Genomic DNA, 21,680 nt, shown 5'->3' on the forward strand with positions numbered 1-21,680 from the left:
CTCAAAGAACCCACATTCTAACAGAGGAGATAACATACACAATAATGCAACAATAATAGTATTGCAAGGTATGTACAGAACAGGAGGGGGAAATGGGAAAGTCCTTCTATGAGTGATCCAAGCTGAGTGTTGAAGAAAGTCAAGTATGGAGCAAAAGAAGCAGATGTGTGGAGGGAAAGCATTCCAAGCATGGGAGATAGATCATGCAAAGTCTCAGAAATGAGACAGAATTTGTGGGCCAGTAGAATTGGGATTCTAGAATGAATAGGAGGGAAATCTGTGTAAGAAGATAATGGATTGTAGAGGGGACAGACCTATCAAGAAGATGCTACTGCCATGTTCCAAGAGAGTAATGATGAGGGACTGAACTAGGGTGGTAGCTCTTTGAAGGGGATATATTTCAGAAATATTGTGAAGAAAGATATGACAAGGTTTAGCAACTGGTTGGTTACATAAATAAGGTAAAAGTAAAAAGTCAAATCAAAGGCTAATAATGAAGGGAACATAACTCAGGAAGAAGAGTCTAACAGGAGAATGTGAAAGGTGGCAAAGGGAGGATTTGAAACAGGGAGAAAGAAAGGGAAAGTTCTCTATTCAGTGTTGGGAGAGGGTCTCACTGAAAAAAAAAAAAGAAATATGCTATCAAAGGAGACAGAGACCTTAACAGGTATATAATCTGCCAAGATTTGCTCTGAGAGAGTCTTATGCCTTCAGAATGTCAGGGCAGTTTTCTTGGATGATTTCCTGTAGGATGATGTCCAGGCTTTTTCTTTTGTCATGGTCTTCCAGTAGACCAATGATTCTTAAGTTGTCTCTCCTGGAATGATTTTCTAAATCTTCTGTTTTATGAATGAGGTGTTTCATATTTTCCTCATTTTTTTTCATTCTTTTGATTTTATTTTAGAGTTTCCTGCTGCCTTGTGAAGTCGTTTGCTTCTAATTGTTGTGTTCTGGTTTTTAAAGACTGAATTTCATCCCTGGATTTTTGGTCATCCTACTCCTTCTGGTCTAATTTTGTTTGGAGGTCATCTTTCATCTCCTTTGCCTCATTTTCAAGCTGATTAATTTTGGCTTTCAAGATTATTTTCTGTTTCCAGATGATTTATCTTGCTTTTTAAGTTCTTTTCCCAGTTGTCTTCAGCCTCTCTTAATTGTGTTTTGAATTGCATTTTTAGTTCTTCCAAAGCCTGTGTCCAATTTGTTGGAGTTTCTGTGTTTTTGCTTGGTGTTCCTTGATCTTCCTCTGTTACATTTGCTCTTTGTTCATTGTCCCAGAAGCTGTCGATTATATTTTCTTTTTTCTTTTTCTGTTGTTTGCTCATGTTTTCCCCTTCTTTTCCCACTGTAGTTGCCTATACTCTTGTTCCTCTCATTGTGTGCTGGATCTGTGGGTATGGGCTTTTCTGTCAGCCTTCACCCTTGGAACTTAGCAAGGCACTCAGAGTAGTGGGGGAGAGGGAAGGGATGTTGGAGCTTGAGCTTCCCTGACCTCTAAAAGCTTGATGAGATTAAGCCCAGCTGAGTTGAACTTGCAGAGCTGGATGTTCTCTGAGGCCAAAACCTCAGGAAGGGGAAGGGAAAAATATGGAGTGTCTCCTCTGCTGAGACTAGGCTGCCTCCTCTATGCTTCTTCTTGAGCTGCCTCCCAGCCACCCATGTTCAGAGCCCTGAGCCTGGCACAGCTTTGCCTACAAAGTACTCCCTCCAGGCTAGTGCCCTTGCCTGCCCAGAGATTCCAGCCACTGCTGGAGGCTCAGTACTGTAGGTGTGGGAGGGATCCTTGGACCTTCCTTCTTCCTTACCTTTAAACCTCAGTGTTCTCGAATTCAGGTATTTTTTTTGAGGGGGGGGGGTGGGAGGGGCGTACCTTTTAAGTTGAATCCAGCAGGAGGGTTCCTTGGCTCTGTCCCATTGTTGTTAGGTTTGGTTTTCAGTCCCCTAGCAGCATTTGGTTTTTAATCAGTAAGGAAGGGTTTTCAGAGGTCTGCACTTTCGCTGCCTCTACACTGCCATCTTGACTCCACCTCTAGTCTTATGCCTTCAGGAAAAAGGCAAGCAGAACTCATTGGGGGAAGGGAGTAAGAAGATGATAGACTGACATCCAGAAGGGTGGGAGAGTGTGGGCACAGAAAGGAAATTTCATGGCATATAAGAAAGAATCATCATAGGGAGGACAAGAGGCAAAATTTTACCACACCATCAGGGATACAGGAAATTTTTTACTAAAGGACAGTACTTCTTATTCTTTTTATCTCCTGCAAGAATTGATACGTCTAAGAGAGAGGCCCAAAGAGAAAAAGGGTATATAGGGCAGGGCATATAAGGCAATAAAGTAGAAATTATTTAGAAGGAACTCACAACATCAACTTTAGAAGCTTTAATTCTATAGGAAATAAACATAAAGATTTAAAAAATCATAAATAAGAATAAGGACCATGGTGGGGGGCAGCTGGGTAGCTCAGTGAATTGAGATACAGGCATAGAGACTGGAGGTCCTAGGTTCAAATCTGGCCTCAGACACTTCCTAGCTGTGTGTCCTTGGATTTAACCCCTATTGCCTAGCCCTTACCACTCTTCGGACTTAGAACCAACACACAATATTGATTCTAAGACGGAAGGTAAGAGAAGAAAGAAAGGAAGGAAGGAAGGAAGGAAGGAAGGAAAGGAATGAGAAGAATTAGATAACCACGAAAATAGTATTGATTCTAAAACAAAAGATAAGGATTTAAATTTATATATGTATGTATTTTTTTATCAATTTCATGTAATAAAATTTCACACAAGTTTTCCTAAGTTATATGATTAAACTTATCTCCTTTTCTTGCTATCCAGGTGCTGGCAGGCAATTAGATCTGGGTTGTATATGTATTATCATTCAAAACATTTCCATATTGTTCTTTTTTGTAAGTGAGTAATCTTATAAAACCAAGAGTTTTAATTTTTTTTAAATCTTTTGTTATATGGGATTGCTTTCTGGGAAAGGGAGGAGGGATGCTGGGAAAAATTCTGATACTAAAACAGAAAATATCAACAAAATTTATTTTTTAAAAAAAGGAAGAAAATGAGCACTTCAGAATTTCAGAGCAGAGGCATGACCCCTGAGGAGAGATATGAGAAGCTACCTCATCCTGTTCCTTTGCATAGGTGAGAGATCTATGAGTATGAAATACTGGACATATCTTTAAACTTGTTTGATGTTTTGATAGACTTTGCTAAAACCATTTTTCTTCTTTTTTGTCTTTAAAAAGATTCTGGGGGAGTGTGGGGGGTGGAGGCAGCCAGGTGGCTCGGTGGTTTGAGAACAAAGTCCTGGGTTCAAATCTGGCCTCAGACACTTCCCAGCTGTGTGACCCTGGGAAAGTCATTTAACCCCCATTGCCTAGTCCTTATTGCTCTTCTGCTTTAGAACCAACACACAGTATTGATTCTAAAATGGAAGGTAAAGATTTAATATATACATATATATATGTATATATATATATATATATTCTTTTTTGGGCAGCTAGATGGCTCAGTGGATAGAAAGGCAAGCCTAGAGATGGGAGTCTTACATTTAAATCTAGCCTCAAATACTTACTAATTATGTGACCTTGGTTGAGTCATTTAATCCCAATTGCCTGGCCCTTACCTCTCTTTTGCCTTAGAATTGATACTTGGTATCTATTCTAAGAAAAAAGATAAGGGATATATGTATATATATTTGTGTGTATGTGTGTGTACACAAAAACATACATATACATACATATTCTTTGTTATATGGGATGCGATGGCTTTCTGAAAGAGGGCAAAGGAGAAGGATATTGAGAGAAATTTAGGTAATATAAAATCAAAAGATATCCATAAAACTTTTTTTTAAAGATGAGAAGAGAGGAAATGGAGGCACTGAGTATAGCAGGAGGTAGATGGTGGGAATAATTTTACCAGAAGTCAAAAATCTCCCTCCACCACTCCATTATCTAGAAAGGGTTCATTCTTCCATAACCACATCGGCTGCAGAGAAGGGTACGTAAGCAGAGAACACATTTGACCTGGTAACACACACAGAGGGCATGTATGTAAGGGCCTCATGTGGCCAGCTATATTGCAAAGGGCACACATTTAGAGGTCACATGTGGCCAGGGAACTGCATTGCTGTCTTATCTCTTTGTGGCATGGCTGCCAAGATGTCCTCTCTCTACTACCATCTGCTGGACTTCAGCATTTGGGGTTCCTCTGCTGGCTGCCATTGCTTGACCAATCCAAAAAAAAGTCCATCCATAAGTATTTATTAGGTGCTGGTGATAGAAAGGCAAAAAGGAAACAGTCCTGCCTCAAAGAATTTATAATCTGGCTAGGGGAGGTATCAGGTACATATATACATGTAGCAGGGATTGACAATGACCCCACATATATCCTAGGTGAGTTGGGTGGGTTGGGTAGCACACTTTACTACTACACCAAATCCTTACCCCTCATTCTGCTACTTGTCTCATTACTATTTGTTTTCATCATGAGTGTTAAGACAATTAAAAGATATAGTCTGATATTTCCTTTAAAATGAACAAAAATGCACACTCTCATTGATCAATTAGTTCTGAATCTCTAATCCAATACTTTTCATTTATTTTTTAAAAACTGGAAACACTCTTTCCCTATAAACCATCTTTCTTCTCTCTCTCAAATCTCTTATTCTCAGACTTAAATATTTACCTGCTGTATAATCCTTAATTAAAAAAAAAGACATTTAAAAACTTTAAGTATGTTTTATACCATTATCAGCAAAGCCACAAGGGACCCATGATGAAAAATGCTATCCTAGCCAAAGAAGGAACTGTTGGAATCTGATTGCAGAACAAAGCATGCCATATTTCCTTCCTTCATGAGATTTCTACTGTATATATGGCATGTGTCTTCTATCACAACATGAGCAATATGGACATATGTATTGCATGAAAGTCCTGGTGTAATCTATTATCAGATTATTTGCTACCTCAAGGAGTCAGGGGGAGGGAAGGAGGGAGAAAAAACTAAATCTTAAAATGTCGGAAAAAAATTGCTAAAAATAATTTCTACATGTAACTAAAAAACTTAATTAATTTTTTAAAAGCAATGTATTACAATAAGATCCCAATCACATTCACCTCTAATATCAACTACAAATATTGGCTGCTCAACTCCAGAAACAATCCTATCATTCAGTTCTCAGCATGGTGCAATCCATTAGAATTCATTGATTCTAAGAGGTGGCAATGGGGAAAGGAGGAGACGGTTAATTCTGAGTATTGGGAATAGCTAATGAAAAGGTTGACTGGGAAGGATAGCAGGCTCATCATACGTAGGCAGTAGAGAAAACAGGTGTCAGAATATACAACTGGAAGTGTTCGTGAGAGGCAGATCTCTTTCTGTGCAGATTGGTGTAGTAAGAGATGACTTACTGGATGGGGTATACTAGAAGCTGGAATGGGACCTTGAAGGATAGGCAATATTAGCCAAGAAAAGAGGAGAGAAGAGTTCAGATTAGGCAAGGGGAATGACTTAGAAGCTCTGAGTTTAGAATGAACCTCATTGATAAATGGTAGAGAAAGGAATACTGGGTCTTTTGTTATCCAGACTTCTCATAAAATACAGACCTGTCATGCCTCCCAGAATCCTTGTCAGAGAGAGCCAAGCAGGAAAATCAGGGGAAAACCAAAGAGATTTTTAAAAACTACCAATTGTGAATTCTTCCTTGTACAGATCTTTGATCCTTCCAAGTGTTATGCTCTTTGGCTTCCCCCATCCCTTTGTTTCTACTGTCCCCTGAACTTCTACTACTTCTTATTCTTTTGAAATGTCTATCATCCATCAAGACCCAAGTCAGCTACCACTTCTTCCAGATTCCTTTTCTGATGTACTAAGGAATTATCCCCTCTTTCCCAAACCTCCCTTGTACTGATTGGATGGCCCTATGTTCAACCCCCTAACAAAGTAGCTGAGGATCTTACACTGGCCACCTGGATCCCCAGTCCAACAGGACTAGGACCTGCTTGGCCCTGAACTTCCTCTACTCAAGGACCACTGTCAAACCCCAACTCAATCCAAGGCAGCAGCCAACACCTCCCAGCTCTTTTGGAGCCCAAGAGAAGAATCTGGGGACATAGATCATTGCATTTGGTTGGTTTAGAAAGCATGATAGTCTAATCCTCTCAGATGCCCAGATGCCATCCACTAATGCCCAGAAAGGTGAACCATTTGTTCTAGATCACATAGCATATTAATGACAGAGCCACAATTGGAAATCATGACATCTGACACGAAATCCAGTGAGTCTTCTACAAATTTGCCATCTCCCTCAAGTTTACCTTGGTTCACACTGGAGAAACTTTAGGACCAAAAATATTTTTTAAATAAATAGTTCTGGAGCAGCTAGAGACTCAGTAGATAGAGTGCTAGACCTGAAGATGGGAGATCCTGGGTTCAAATGCAACCCCAAATACTTCCTAGCTACACCAGGGACCGGTCACTTAACTCCCTTACTGCTTACCAATATTGATTCTAAGACAGAACAAATTAAAAAACAAATAAATAAACAGTTCTTCCATATCTTTCAGCATCAGTTTCCTTATTTGTAAAATGGAGATAATAATAGCACCAACCTCACAGGGGTTGTTTTGAAGACCAAATAATTAGATGTTAAGTACTTAGCAAACCTCAAAGAGCTATATAAATACTAGCAATTTTTATTAAGTATCTCCTGCATATGACAGGAGCTGTGATAAGCACTTGTAACACAAAACCAAAGTGTGGACAACAGTGCCTGCTCTTAAACAGCTTATATTCTACAAAGGAAGACATCATGTACTTAAATAATCATATACCAGATATACTAAGCAGACACCAGGAAACCTTGTCCCCCAAATGTTGAGTAGTTATGCATCATGTATTCTGAGGGAAAAGTGGGAATCTTCCCTCCTTTGTTTACATTCAGTATATCATAGAGTATAATAATTTATACATGCCCAGTTATGGGTATTTGCTGAGTTTATTATTTGATTTAAGCTAATCCTAGGAGGTAGAGAGTAGTGAACTTTCTCCCTTTCAACTATGCCTCCAAACAAATCTGGAACCTGGGTATCAAACTCAAATAGAAATGGGGGCCACTAATCGGTACCTGCAGCCTGCATATTGATTTGATTTTAAAAAGGAATATGATGTCTTACTCTATTCTTATTTATTGGTTTACTATTTCTTAATTACAATTCAATCTGATTCAGGAGTATTGTGGTCACACAGCCCGCCTCCCTTTCCAGCCTAGGCCAGCACAGGTAGTCAGAGAGGTTGCAGACTCCAGCGTGTGGCCAAGAGTTTGCCACAGGGAGCATTTCAGCATTGGGAGAAGCTGGGCACCAGAGCAAGAGAAGGTCTCAGATCCAGCAAAGAGGAACATCAACTTGGGTGGAGTCCACAAATAGGTGCTGGCTGGAAGTTCTATTGCTCCCTGGCCAGTTCCAAATAGATCTCAGTCACAAATCCAGGGCAGACAAGGGGACTTGTGCCTTTGAGTGGTGTTCTACCAAGAAAGGAAAAGAAGCAAGCTATAGCATTTTGTGTGGTTTGGATCTCAGGAGAGGAATTTGCAGATTGAAGATGCAAGCTGTTAGAAAAGAGGAGAGGGGTTGGGATCAAGGGCACAGGAAGAGAGGCTGGCCTTGCCAAGAAGAACCACCGTATGATTAGAGAAGGGAAAGAAGCAAAGAGTGAGTGATTTTATCCAGGGGTTTTAAGATGAAGAGAAGGGGAAAGAGGGAATTCTCTCATATTTTCAGACCTTTATGTATGTGCAAATTATTCTCAGTGAGGTTTTATGGGGATGAGAAAGTAGTCATATATATCAATAGTTCTTGATATCTTTGTAACTGCCTTTTTGGGGTAATCTAATAATGTTATCTAATAATATCAAGCCTCGATTCTTGATTCTTACCTAAGTACAATGGTTGATACTTATTTGTCCATTCCTTGGTTTTGTGATCAAATGATATATTTGTGTAGACTTATAGTGCTTATTGTATTATAGACTGCACACTTGGCTCACACTCTATATCCACTTATGCCAGAGATCTTAATAGAAGGAAGAAAATCTGACTTCATATTAGTAAAAGACTTCAAAGAATTGTATAACAGGAAGAAATAATGAAGCGATCATATGTGAAATGTCAGGAGAAAGTAAAAAAGGCTCCAGCACATTGGGGAGATTTATGGGGGAGTTGTACTGATGGGCAGGCAGGAATGAGTTCTAATATGCATCTATGGAGAGAACTCCCAAATAGGCGAGATCATGCATCTCTTTGAGTATTTTGAAACATCACTGAGACACAGAACCCATAACTGGAATATGACTCTGGAAGGTTATTGATTATTCAAAAGGAAAGTAATAGACAAAAGGTCAAGATATAGTGTTGAATAGTACTGCATATCAGGGTGATAGACCCATGGAAAAAAATCCAGGGGGTACAGCTTAATAACACAGTGAAAAGGGTGCCAGGATTGGAGTTCAGAGGACTTGGGTTCAAATCTGTCCTCAGACACTTCCTAGCTCTCTGACCCCAGGCAAGTCACTTAACCCTAATCACCCAGCCCTTGCCAATCCTTAGTCTTAGACTGATACTAAGGCAGAAGGTAAGAGTTAAGAGGAAAGAAAGAAAGGAAGGAAGGAAGGAAGGAAGGAAGGAAGGAAGGAAGGAAGGAAGGAAGGAAGGAAGAAAGGAAGAAAGGAAAGGAAAGGAAAGGAAAGGAAAGGAAAGGAAAGGAGGGAAAAAAAGAGAAAAATTTTAAAACTCTTACCTTCTGTCTTAAAATCATACAAGTATCAATTCCAAGGCAGAAGAACTTCAAGGGCAAGGTGATTAGGGTTAAGTGAATTGCCCAGGATCACATAGTTAGGAAATGTCTGAGGTCAGATTTAAACTCAGTTCCTCTTGCCTCCAGGCTTGGCACTGAATCACTTAGCTGCCCCAGTGGAGAATAATGAAGTCAGGGGCAGCTAGGTATCACAATGGATAGAGCTCCAGGCCTGGAGACCTGGGTTCAGTCCTGGCCTCAGACACTTTTTAAATATGTGACCCTTGGCAAGTTACTCAACCCCATTTGCCTAGCCCTTGCCCTTCTCTCTTAAAGTTGCTACTAAGAAGTAAGAGTTTAAAAAAATATTAATGGAGTCAGAAACATATATGGTATTGTCATCAGAGAATATGCCACTTGGACTAAATAAAAGAGTCTGGGGAGAAAATCATAAGTGTGGTACAGAGGCATAATATAGTAGTGTTAGGGACCTTAATTATCATTTTATCTGCTGGAACTTTCTCTCTACCAAAAGATAGTAATTTCTTTTCTTGACTTAGTAATATTCCACCCTTCAAAAGTTAAAGAAACTAGTGAAAAGAACTGCTAGTCTATTATTCTCTCATCCCACCCACCTCAACTCTACCCCATTCATGTCCCACTCTAACCCTCCCCACACCTTCCATTGTACCATTTAGATTCCTTAATGAACAAACTTCTTTCATCCTCTCCCCCTTTCTTTCTCATTTCTTCCTTCTCAGTCTTTGTTAGCCAGGTGCTTGTTCTTTTCCTCTTATCCTCAAATTATTGTAATCTTTAAGTTGATTATGTTTTCATGATCCTTTGGGGGAAACTTTTCCTAAAGAATCAAATGAGGGAATGTAAAAATAGAGATTTGAACCCCAGACTTCAATTCCCAGAAGTCCTTGGTAGTTCCCAGAATTCCCTAAAATCTCACCTGAGGTCCTCACCTGGGCAGAGAACAAAATGGGTATTTAAATTGACTCTCCGCCTACTTTGGCCCTCTCTCTCTGCTTCCGCTTCTAGCACACGCGTCTCTCTACCTAGCAGGCAGGATGTTGTGAATAGGTTGCATGTGTTTTTTCTTATTCTGTCCTTTTTTAATTCTAATAATCTTTAATAAACCTTATAAAATATAATACTTTTAGCAGAGAAACTAATTTAATTTTAACAGCATGCATGCCAGAGATGGCAGACATAAGCCTCTCTGTGGGCATGCATGCCAAGAACCCAGTGTGCCCATCTCTGCAGCACAGAGTTCACCAGAATTCTTAACTAGAAAGCTGGAGGGAGGGGAAGCTGGGCTGCTTCCTTGCCCCTCTCCCCAGTAGGAGTTAGTAAGTAGGTCTCTTCAAGATAGCATCCCTTGAAGGACAAGATTGCCTAACCCCATTCAGAATACAATGGCCTCTTCATTACCTGTCCTGAGTGAAAGAGAAACAACTTATGCCTTTACTATGAGAAGCAACTAGTATCTTTACTATACAAAGTATTTTGGGGATTTTGGTGGTGTGTCTTTTGAGTTTGTACTTTTAAAATGCTCAAAACTGTAGTCTAGTGATTTAGGAATAAGTTTTATGAACCAGAGGCTAGGCTAATAGCCTCTTCAGCTCCCTTCCCCAGTTTCTTTCATAAGCAATCTTTGACTACTTCAATGTGCATTCTTCTTCCCCTCATCTCTTATTAACCCAGCCTGTTCAATTTGCATTCAAAGGGGTATCTGCCTGAGGGAGAACAGGTGGCCTAGAAGCTCTGGAAAACACACTAGTGGTTTGTCAGTCTCCTAATCAGCCCTGCATCCAGATTAAAACCTGACTTCAACCCTTGACCATTTGCTAAAAAGGTTAATTTGGAAGATACCTGCTTCAGGAAGGCTGGAATATGATGGAGTGAATGAATCAGGATGATATAATTTAACCTGAGGGTTATATTTCCTATAAATAAGGGGTTTTCCTGTAAGCTGAGGCTTTTTTGCTTTTTTTCTAGGTTTGAAGGGGATCATAGCTCATAGAACTAGAGGGGAACAGAGTGCTTGTACCCTTCAACTGTCCCTCTCCCCAAGCCTGACCCCATCACCTGCCCCCCTGCCCAACAGTCCAGTGGGAGTGCTTACTACTTCCCTTGGGTGGAGTTAGGTGTGGGGGCAGGGCATGCCCAGCACTCAGTGGTGGGAGGGGCAAAGAATGGTTGGGGGCATGGGCATGGCATGTTCTGGGGGTGGTGTGGAAGGTGAGGCCTAGCACTCCATCTATAAAAGGTTCTCCATCACTGATATAGTGAAGTAAAGGAAAAAGGACACAGGACCTCCAACCCATCTGATAAACACATCCTCCAGCTATGCTGTCCAGTTGCAAACATTTCAGCAGATATCTGACCGTAGGGTGTTTCAGGATTGTTGCAACATTTCAGATGTAGGGTCCCAACTCCGGGAGGACGGAACTGCTTTGCTGAGCTTTCCCCTAGCATGCTAGTGATAGTGTGCTAGTAATAAAGGCTTTCTCTTGCTTGAATTGCATTGTATTCATGTGCTCCTTGGGTGGTCTGCAACTCGAACCCTAACATTTGGGGGCTCGTCCCTGTGACCCCCTGAGGACCACCGTGACAAGGGAAGCTCTTTTTCCAGGTCCTGTGACAATTCTCAAGAGGTGAGACTGGGGAAGTGTGTGAATAGTTCTATGAATGTGTATAGGGAGATTTGGACTCTGGTTGGACATAAGGCTTAGTGGACAAGAGATCCCGTACCCCCTGGATTGTAGGGGTTGCCCTATGCCAAGCCCCCAGGGAAAAGTCCTAATCCTCACTTGTTTTTGAGTGTGGACCACCAAGTATTCGCATTTCCTGTTTTTCCAGGAGGAATCAGGTCGGGAAAGGTGGGAAGTGATTGCAGTGAGATGGGTGGGGAGAATTGTCCGGTGCCTTGAAATCTCATCTGGAACACGAGGGGGTTTGAGTCCCTCTGCCCCAACATTGTGTGTGGGGCACCAGAGTTCAAGTCTCTGGTGATCCAGGGTTCAAGTCCCTGAGACTGGGGTTTAAGTCCCTGACAAGGTAAGTCCTGTAGTGGGGCACAGATTAAGTGAATGGGCACTGTGCACTGCAGGCACAGGACAAGTAAAAGGGGGGAATTGAAAGAGAATTCTTCGTTTGTCTGTTTGTCTGTCTTGTTCTCTTTGTTATTGAACCACAGAAAAATCCTCTGTTTGGCACTCTGCCTAACACTTCTCTGTCTTGTTCTCTTCCTCTTCTTTTTTTCCCCCTTGATCCTTTCCTCCATCCCAGTCATGGGCCAGGGGCAGTCAGTCATCCTGGACTTGGTCCTGAGCCATTTATCTGGACTTCAAAGCCCGTGCCCATAAATTGGGAATGAAAGTAATGCAGGGAATGTAGTAGCTGTTCCTCCACTTCCCCCACCTGCATATCAATGGGGTAGGTTATGGGCCAGGGGCTGTGCCTGTTCAGGCAGCCAGCTCCTAAGCAGGAGAGAGAGTCTGAATATGAGGAGATTTAAAAGTTCCTTCCTTGAAAAAAAAACCAGCGAGCCTCAGGAATAGCCCACCTCCAACTCAATTTGCCAGATACTCCAAGAGCATTTTGTTAAGAAATCCCAGTCAAAAAGTCAGTTTTTGATAAGATCAGTTCAGAGAGAGAGATAGGGAACAAGAAAGTCAGCTCAGCCAATCAGATGGCTTAGCTCATCACAGCTTCCCCAAGTATGCTGAAACTGTTTTAATGAAGTTTCTCCCTGCAAATATTTTTTTCTTAAGAATGGATCCTAAAACCATCTATTTTTTTTCTCTCAAAGCATGCTTGTCACAGCTTTGTATGTTACTGTTTGTCTTTGTCTTTGTCACAGTCTCGTCTCTATGTGAAAAGAAGGGTGGAGTGGCAAGCTTGAACTTTCCACTCTCAAAAACCCTTAGCAGAGGACAAAAGCAAGTACCTGTTCAATGATATTTCCCTCTTTCTTCCCTTGGATGGGCCCCCAAAGGAGCGAAAGAGAGAAATTCTGAGCAGAAAAGGGAGATTTTTTTACTCCACAGTTAGCAATTTTCACTTAAAATTAATTCTCAACCTGTGAGGATTGCTAATAATTTTGATATGGTACAAATGTAATGTATTGTGGTGTTTGTCAGTACATGTGAAATGTTAGCCAGATCTTATTGAGCACAAAAACTCATGGTTAGAGGTTTGTTTTGTTAGATCTTGCAATGCAAAAAGGTTTCAGTGAATTTTTGAGAATTGTCCAAATGTGATTGCCTGACACAGAGAAGAAATGTTTTATTCTATGAGGTCAGAAATTGTACTGGCTACTCTATAGATGTAAAAGTCATCCAGAAGAAACTGTTATGTTGTTGAGAAGAACTTATTCTAGAATTTTAAATTGGGAATCTTTCAAATCAGTTTTATTTTAATGATGTACTGTAAGCACTAGAAATCATGTAACACAAGAAGTTTTTAAAGTGGGTAATCTGTCCATAGGATTTAATAATCCTAGTACTGAGCTAAACAGCATTTTCTTTGACTAAGGTTATATGAATTATTTTAAACATGTGCAAAATGCATAGAAAGGAATTTGTGATCTAGAGATGAACATGTATTCAGATATAAATTATGTGTGCATGTGTACTATATTTGTTCCACCTAAAAAGGTTAAGGGCTTATGATATGCAAACTGTATGTCCTTAACAAGACAAATTTAACCAGCCCTGAAATCGAGAGGGCTTGTCATGAGGAGTAAATACAGTCTAGTGCCTTTCCTCTACTTACAATAATGGTAAAGAAGAGAAGCCAGAAGAAATAATGAAGTAGTCTCCCAATAAGAGAGGACAATTAAATTGAAGTAGATAAAGTAGATCTATCCCTTCCTACATTCTTCTCAGGAAACAGACCCAGTCCCCTTCCCCCCCCAGGAGGTCAAGCAGGTTAGGCAGGCCACAGAATGGACTATAATTAGCCAAAGGATAAGAATTAGGAGGGTCGGGAAACAAAAGGAATTTCAGGAATATCAAAGAGGTCAGGCTAGAATTCCAGGTAACATGCAGCTAACTAGTGAAACATGTAAAACATGTGAAACATGCTTCATGTGAAAGTAACCAACCCCTGAGGACAAACCTAAGGACTGTCCACTCATCACTGACCTCACATAACTATGTCTGTGATAAGGTTTGCTTGATTGCCAAATAAGTACCTGTATGTGAAAGGAAATAACTTTATGTCTTATAACCTATCTATATAAGTTAATAATTGAATTTTGGGGGTGCCTGGATTCATTTTATGAAGTGCTCCACTTCAATAAGAGTAATGAATAGAGATACTAACTGATACTAGGCATTCTGGTATGAAATAGATATAATTGGAATAATATTGATGGAATTTAATTAGGAATGCAGCAATATTTTGAGTTAAAAGAAAACTAAATTGAAGGTTCTATTCTACTTTGGACAGGTTTGAGAGAAGTACAGGAAAATGCTTTGCACTTCAGTTTGGTTACACTGAAACATTGCTAAAGGACATAATCAGAGTTATTTGGAAGTTGTGGGGTTCAAACTGAAATCCATTGAGAGTGAATTATCATGAAAAGGGGTTTGATGCATTCAAACTTTTAAATTATAGTAAACTCACTGGTTAAAGAAGGATGGGCCAAGGTTGCTAAGTAATAAAATCTAAATCAAGCCAAGCAGCCTTAGGATCAATTGCTCAGAAGCTATTAACCCCTTCCTTGCTCACAGGAAGGAGAAAGAAGTTCTTATAATTGTTCCAGACTGATACTTAGGGACTGAAATAGGGACCTCCAAAGGTTGACAATCACTGTGTGATAGAACTTAAAGATGAGTATATTTTAATTGTACATTTTGGGAGTTTTAAGGTGCTCCAGCCAGTAAACGTTGTCAGCCCTGTCTGACCAAGATGCTTGCTTGAAGCTGTGGGATATTAATGCAAACATTCCATGTCCAGAGTGATAAAATGAGTTGGGTGATATGTAATTAATGTTAACCTCACACGAGTTTGGGGGATTTGTTGGTTGATATTTTGATTACATTTTCTATCTGTATAAGGATATATTTTGCAAACAGTAGTCAAAGAGTGGGTAGGATGTTAAAAATGACATATATATGAAAAATGCTTGCTCAGAATTTTACAGTTGTTATGGGAGTTGCTGCTAAAATATGTATCCTAAGTATTGTTTGCATGTAAACAAAAGCTCATTGTAAACCTGTGCCACAGATTTTGTTCAATACTCAGTGGTTACCTCAGTTTACCAATTTGTACTATGAACTGAAATTTATAATGGATGAGCACTATGCTAAAAATAGTGTTTCAATGATGTAATCCTTTAAATCAGAATTTGTTTAGGAATTGAAGTGATACCACCAGAATGTTTGTTTGATATGAGTTAGTCAGAGAAGGTGGGATGGTGTGTTGGATTTGAATTTGGAAGGAGGACTTTGATCTAAAGTCCATAAAGTTTCCTTAGAGAGATTCCTGACTGATCTTGTCTTAGTTCCTTCAGATGGCCTAAGGTCAGGATTTGATCTGGCCTTGATTTGTGTTTACTGTAGACTAATGAGTTCAACATTCCTGTTCAGGTTTTATGACTAAATTGTGATAAATTAATTATTGCCAAAATATGTAAGAATAATTGCTATAATGTAGACTCATAGGCTTTAGGGAATCCTTAGAGAGGGCAAATGGTCAGAAAACTTGTTTGAGGGTATGGAGATTTGTTTCTGGACTGCTGATAAGCAGAATTTCTCTGAGCTGTTAATGGGTGAAACTTGCCCTTTAAGGAAAACAGAAGACTTCTGGGATCCAGTGGCAAGTGCTCTAAGGAGAGAGAAAATCCTAGGATGGTTGGAGAAGGCAGCCCAAAGCTCATCTTGAACTGGACTTTCCTAACCATCTAGGCTGCTAATTGAGTGAAACAATAATGGCAGTGACAGCCTTGCTTGGTACACAAAGCCACTCACTGTGTCCTTTGTGACATGAGGAGATTTTTTCCCTTCTGGGCCTTCTTCCTTTGTGACATTCCCATAATCAGCACATAATACAAATTGGAAAATTAAAGTTTCTATTTCCCCAAACAACCTATTAGGTTAAAAATTGAACATTCTCAAACTTTTAGGGAACATACTTTGAGAAGTAGGTGAAGTTTATTCATAGATAGCTTGTATTTGCAGCCTTTATTTTACCACAGTTGAAGTTTGGATCTGGAGCTTGGAAATATAGCTCAAAGCTTTCTCGAATTTCCCCCAGAATCTGAGGTACAGGAATACATCTGTAAAATATTGTTACTCCAGTGTTTATAGAGGTTATAGTTAATGAGTATTTTGCAAAAGGATATTTTTTAACAGAAACATCACATACCAGCTCTGCAAACAACTCAGGAATCCCATTTCCTAAAGGGATCTATTCCTGTCAGAAGATGATTTCTGAAGAAGTCTGTTGGCTAAGATACCCAAATGCAAATGTGTAATCTCTGTTTATATCTGGTGTTCTGGTGTTTGCCCAGATTCCCAGCTACCTATGACCCAGGCATTCACTGAGGACATTCCCTAAGACTCTGTGCCCACAGCCTTTCCTTCCCTGCTTTCTTAACCCCTTTTACTTTAGTCTTTAACTACCTGACCATAACTATTTCTTTCCTTAAATTTTGGTTCTTCTTCTATGTTTTAAATCATGCATACCCAGCCAGCTGGACATATAATTCTCTGAGTCAGCTTGGGGAAGCAGTAGCCAAAGCGGATCCCTCTAACTGTTGGGTCTGTACGAAGCACTCCCAAAGTGGAGGGAACCCCAGGCCTCTAGCCCAAGGTCTCAGTGCCTCTGAGGTGTATCCAAGATCTGAGGCTTTAAGGAGATTAGCAACCACTCCAGTTTTGTCTACTCCCCTGTGGGGAATGTGGACCTTGTATTTGTAAATGTAAAAAATATTATTATTTAAATTGCAAAGTTTAATTCCTTTCGAGAAGAATTTTAGGTAAAGAAGATGCTACCTCTCTGAATCCAGAACTGAACTATTGGAGAAGCCACCATGAAGAATCCTCCAGACCACAAGTGCACAAAAATGGACTTTGGGTGTGGTTAATGAACATTTATTTGCATGTATACTTTCATGCCAAAGGGGACTGCCCCCTAACTGGCTTTCTGTCAATGCGTCCAGTAATTATTGGTTTTGTTCTTTTGTTTCTCTTATCCTCAAATTATTGTAATCTTTAAATTGATTATGTTTTTATCATCCTTTGGGGAAGGACTTCTTCCCAGAGGATCAAACGGAGGAATGTAAAATTGAGATTTGAACTCTGGACTTCAATCCCCACAAGCCTTTGCTCCACTTCCCCAAAATGCTTTGTAATCTCATGGGAATTCTGATGTGGGCGGAGATCGAGGAAGGATTTAAGCTGGTGGCAAAGGTTTTTGGGGCGCTCTCACTTCTTTTGGACTTCCATTTTGGAGCAGATGCGTCTCTTCCATGATGTGAGATTATCTGGCCTAGGCCTCTGGCCTACGCACATGTTTTTTCTTATTCTGTATTTTCTTTAATCTTTAACCTTTAATAAACCTCTAAAAAATATAATACTCCTTGCAGAGAGAAACTAATTTCTATCTGCCTCAGTCTCCCCATATTCCTAAATTTTAATCTTTACATAACCCTGTCATCTCTCTAGTTGCTTCTAGGGTAAAAGCACTCATGGGAGTCACCCAGATGCCAGATGCCACCATAACCTCACAACCATCCCAGCCTGACACTCTGGACATGACCTACAGTCAATACCTCTCTCCCCTAACATAGGCAGGGAATACTCTATGCCCATTCTCAGCTGTGAAGAAGTTACAGAAGACAGACCACCGTCCCTTTTCCCTTACATATTAGGAGAGGGGGCACTGTACCCCAAGAAACTCAGGAGGACTATTGTCAGGGAAATTTCTTTGCTCCCTTACATCCTCGTGACTCCTAGCAACAGTAAATACCTTCTCCCACCCAAAGGCGCCCAATGGTTGTGCGCTTCCTTGGGTTTGACCCCCTGTGTAGCTAAAGACTCCATAGACTCAAAGGTCTTAACTGGAGAGGGCTAGATCTTCTATTTGCTGTGCTGCCCTTTGGGAGGAGTGTTGCTTCTACACAGACCATATTGGAGAGTCCCTGGCAGAACTTCAGAAGAGCCTAAGTTCCTGCGACCTGGTTCTGTCCGAATCTCAGGCGTGGTACCAACAAGTTTTTCAGACATCCCCCTGGCTCACTACTTTGATCTCAACACTTGTAGGCCCCTTCCTAGTACTTCTCCTCCTCTTAACCTTTGGGCCCTGTACAGCAACATCTACCCATGGCTACAGAAGAGGGTTCCCCCGTGATGAGGCCTTTCCCATGAGGATGATTCCTCATGGTGGTCCCTGAAAAAAGTGAGGAATGAAGTAAAGGAAAAAGGGCACAGGACCTCCAACCCATCTGATAAACACATCCTCCAGCTATGCTGCCCAGTTGCAAACATTTCAGCAGATAGCTGACCGTAGGGTGTTTCAGGACTGTTGCAACATTTCAGAGAAATAATTAGCCATAAAGTGCTCTAGGGTTTAAACAATCATCCAGGTTAAGTAATATTGTGAGGTATATATGTAGGGTCCCAACTCTGGGAGGACGGAACTGCTTTGCTGAGCTTTCCCCTCGCATGCTAGTGATGGTGTGCTAGTAATAAAGGCTTTCTCTTGCTTGAATTGCATTGTCTTCGTGTGTTCCTTGGGTGGTCTGCAACTCGGACCCTAACAATAGGTTATGTGTTTACACAATGAGTCTGTCTAGATGTGGTTCCCAGGGAGGCATAAATAGATATTTCTAGGGGTCAGCTAGGTAGCTCAATGGATTGAGAGGTAAGCCCAGAGACAAGGGATCCTGGGTTCAAATCTAGTCTCAAACACTCCCTAGTTATGTGACCCTGGGCAAGTCACTTAACCCATATTGTCTAGCCCTTACCATTCTTCTGCCTTGGAATCAATACACGGTATTGATTCTGAGATAGAAGGTAAGGGTTTTTTAAAATAGATATTTCTAGAGGCTCTGTGAAGCTAGAGGATTAGGTGGCATGGTAGATAGGGCACCATGCCTAGAGTCAGGAGGATCTGAGTTCAAAACTGGCTTCAGACTTCATTACTTATGTGACCCTGAGCAAGTCACTAAACTATGTTTTCCTCAGTTTCCTCATATGTAAAATGAACTGGAGAAAGAAATGGCAAACCACTCCAGTATCTTTACCAAGAATATCCCAACTGAAGTCATGGAGAGTTGGATGGGACTGAAACAACTCAACAACAATAAAGAATTTCCTTCACCTATTCTTCTTTTTAAAAGTAATTCCTGCCAGGAAGGGAACAGGAGGTAAGGGGGGTGGGTAGGGACTGACCACTCTTTTCCTCAGCGAGAGGATATCAGGCTAGAATTATATCTTTCTACACCCTCCCCCTAAATACTATTATGTTTGGAGGGAAAATGTTTATGTTCAAGCTGAGTTTCTCATCTCTATCTCTTAACAGGGAAGAAATTACCCAACTTATACCTCTAAGACTTGACTCCTTTCCAACCAAATGCCAGTTTCACAATCAACTCATAGAAAATAACAATAATTTATACAATATTATAGCAACCAGAAATCAGAGAACAAAGAGGAGAACGTATATATCAGACAAAATCCAGAGGGAAGGAACTCTTCCATTGCAAGATAACTCACCTCAATCAAGAGAGAGTCGTACATTTCAGCCAAAGGGAAATTTCCCCAAAGCCTCTAGTGAAGAAAGTTGAGAACAGAAACACAATCAAAGCATTAACTCCTCTACATACCAGCTCTCCAGTCTTTCTTTCCCTTCAGAGCCCTGAAGAGAGTCTGAACCTGAGTGTCTTCTCTCTGGAATCTAGAAACCAGAAGACAAGGATCTATCTTCTCCCAAGTGATTACCAACTCTGCCCCTCACACAAGTGGAGAACACTAAATAATCAATCTTCACCAGTGAGAAGAATCTTATGGAAATTAGGTTTGAGACTTGAATTTCAACTCTGTGTTATTTACTTGTCTTCTATTGGGATGTAAGTTACTTATAAGTAAGAATTGTTGGTATTCTTTGTGTCCCTGTTCCCTAATATAATTCCTGACAAGTAATAAATACTTAATGAATGATTGTTGATTGAATATCATTCCTAAGGGATTCTCATCTCTCTTTGGTTCTCTTCTCTTACAAAATATCAGGGCATTGGTCCCTGAACCTATCCCTTATCTAAACTCTTTGAAATATATTCTTCTTAAATCAAGGGTGTACATGAGACCTTGCCTGGCTTTCAAATAGGCAAAAAATCCAAAACAACAACAACAACAACAACAACAACAACAACAACAACAAACGATTTTCCCTTGTTGCTTCCTCCACCTTTGTGAATAGGAATATTAATATTTTTCAGCTTTTGAAGGGGGGTGGTGGCTCCAGTAAGTGTCTGCATAATTTTAGTCCTTCCTTACTAGTAAATCATGTCTTCATGACATCCTTATTAGCTGTGTCAACATGGAATTTAGGAATCCCAAACTTGTGGCCTAGTGGGATCTGATGAACCCCAATTTTAGATTTAGCTTGTAGATTGGAAACCCCAAAACTTGTCCTTGTTCCCTGTTCCCATGAGAAATCTACCCTGAAGGGAAATGATGACCCTGGGTGAGATAAGCATATGCTAAGGACCCTCTTTGTTTTAGGTAGCATCCCCTATTGTATTAGAACCTTTCTCAGGAAGGTCAGACCTGGGCATGAACCATCCTTTAGTAACTTTGTAAGCAGCCCCCTTCTCTTGCATCCTAGCATCTAGCTATGATTGTATCCTGTCAGTGTAGTTTGAACACTCCCATTTTCCTTGTAGCCATAGTGATGTCAATCATCTTTTCCTGCCCCTGGATTTCCAAATGGTATATAGGTTCCCCAAGTTCTTTTGTTCCCCGGAGTCCATCCTGAGTCGGTGGCACTCCCAGGGGTCAGTGACCAGGGCGTCTTGACTCTGTGCAGTCTTGGGAAGCAGCTCTGTTGTTGTATTTAGTTGCACTAACCCCTTTTCCCTTGATTAAAGTGTGATTTTGACTATTTAATAGTTCTGTGTTTTTTCTAGTTGACAGCTGTTTCTCAGACTCCTCATCTATTTCCTCCTCGCCTAGTGATCCATATTATTCTCCTAGAACTATATCGCTTCAATTTTCCAACTATTGATGCAAATGTTCTCTCTGTCTTCCCACCTCTCATTCTTGTATAACTATACATGGATATATTTTCTTAGTACATAATGGTAATTTACAACCTTTTTTCTCTTCTGTTTTTTTCAACAAAGTATGCTTTTTCAGAGACATAGTCTAGTAATTATATCCCTTGCCACAAAATCAGAGATGTCAATGCATTAGGATCCCTTATTCATTCTGTTTTTATAATTTATGCATTTGTTTATAGACGTCTGTGGCCATGGTTTTTAGTATTCTCTTTTATGTTTGGGGGTATTGAGATTTTTTTCATGTGGATTGCTGGTCTTTTCCTACTAATCTTCCTACAGTGCTATTTACCTTGGTATCTGACTCAGTAGTCCTGTTTTCTTCTTCACTTTCTTCTCTTAAAATAAAGTCATCATAATCTAAACTAAAAACTCTAAGCAAATGTTTTTACTACATTCCATCCCGGGCCAGGAGCCTAATTATCCCCATACTTGAGCAATTTCACAGCTCAAATTGAATATTCAATCATCATTATAACCAATTAGTACAGTCTTTTTATTCTGCATCCTCTACCTTCAATGGCAATAATGACAAAACATCACCTGTGCTCATAAAGTCATCAGACTTTTTGCTCAAGTCATC

At 40.3% G+C, this 21,680-nt stretch overlaps 1 long non-coding RNA gene across 2 annotated transcripts in view; it reads left to right on the forward strand.

Moving 5' to 3' along the window:
* The window catches only part of LOC103092466 (uncharacterized), a 58,250-nt gene extending 37,491 nt beyond the window's left edge, over positions 1-20,759 (forward strand). Inside the window, exons 2-3 of one of the 2 annotated variants that reach the window (XR_008915082.1) lie at positions 2,833-3,144; positions 19,342-20,759. This is a non-coding gene — a long non-coding RNA (uncharacterized LOC103092466). Of the gene's footprint in view, positions 1-2,832; positions 3,145-17,483; positions 18,529-19,341 lie in introns of those variants that run through there. The other variant, XR_008915083.1, reaches the window with a different exon arrangement.
* Positions 20,760-21,680: the final 921 nt, after the last annotated feature.

The sequence above is a fragment of the Monodelphis domestica genome, chromosome 1 (assembly GCF_027887165.1).
Source record: "Monodelphis domestica isolate mMonDom1 chromosome 1, mMonDom1.pri, whole genome shotgun sequence".
In the NCBI taxonomy this organism is placed as follows: Eukaryota; Metazoa; Chordata; class Mammalia; order Didelphimorphia; family Didelphidae; genus Monodelphis; species Monodelphis domestica.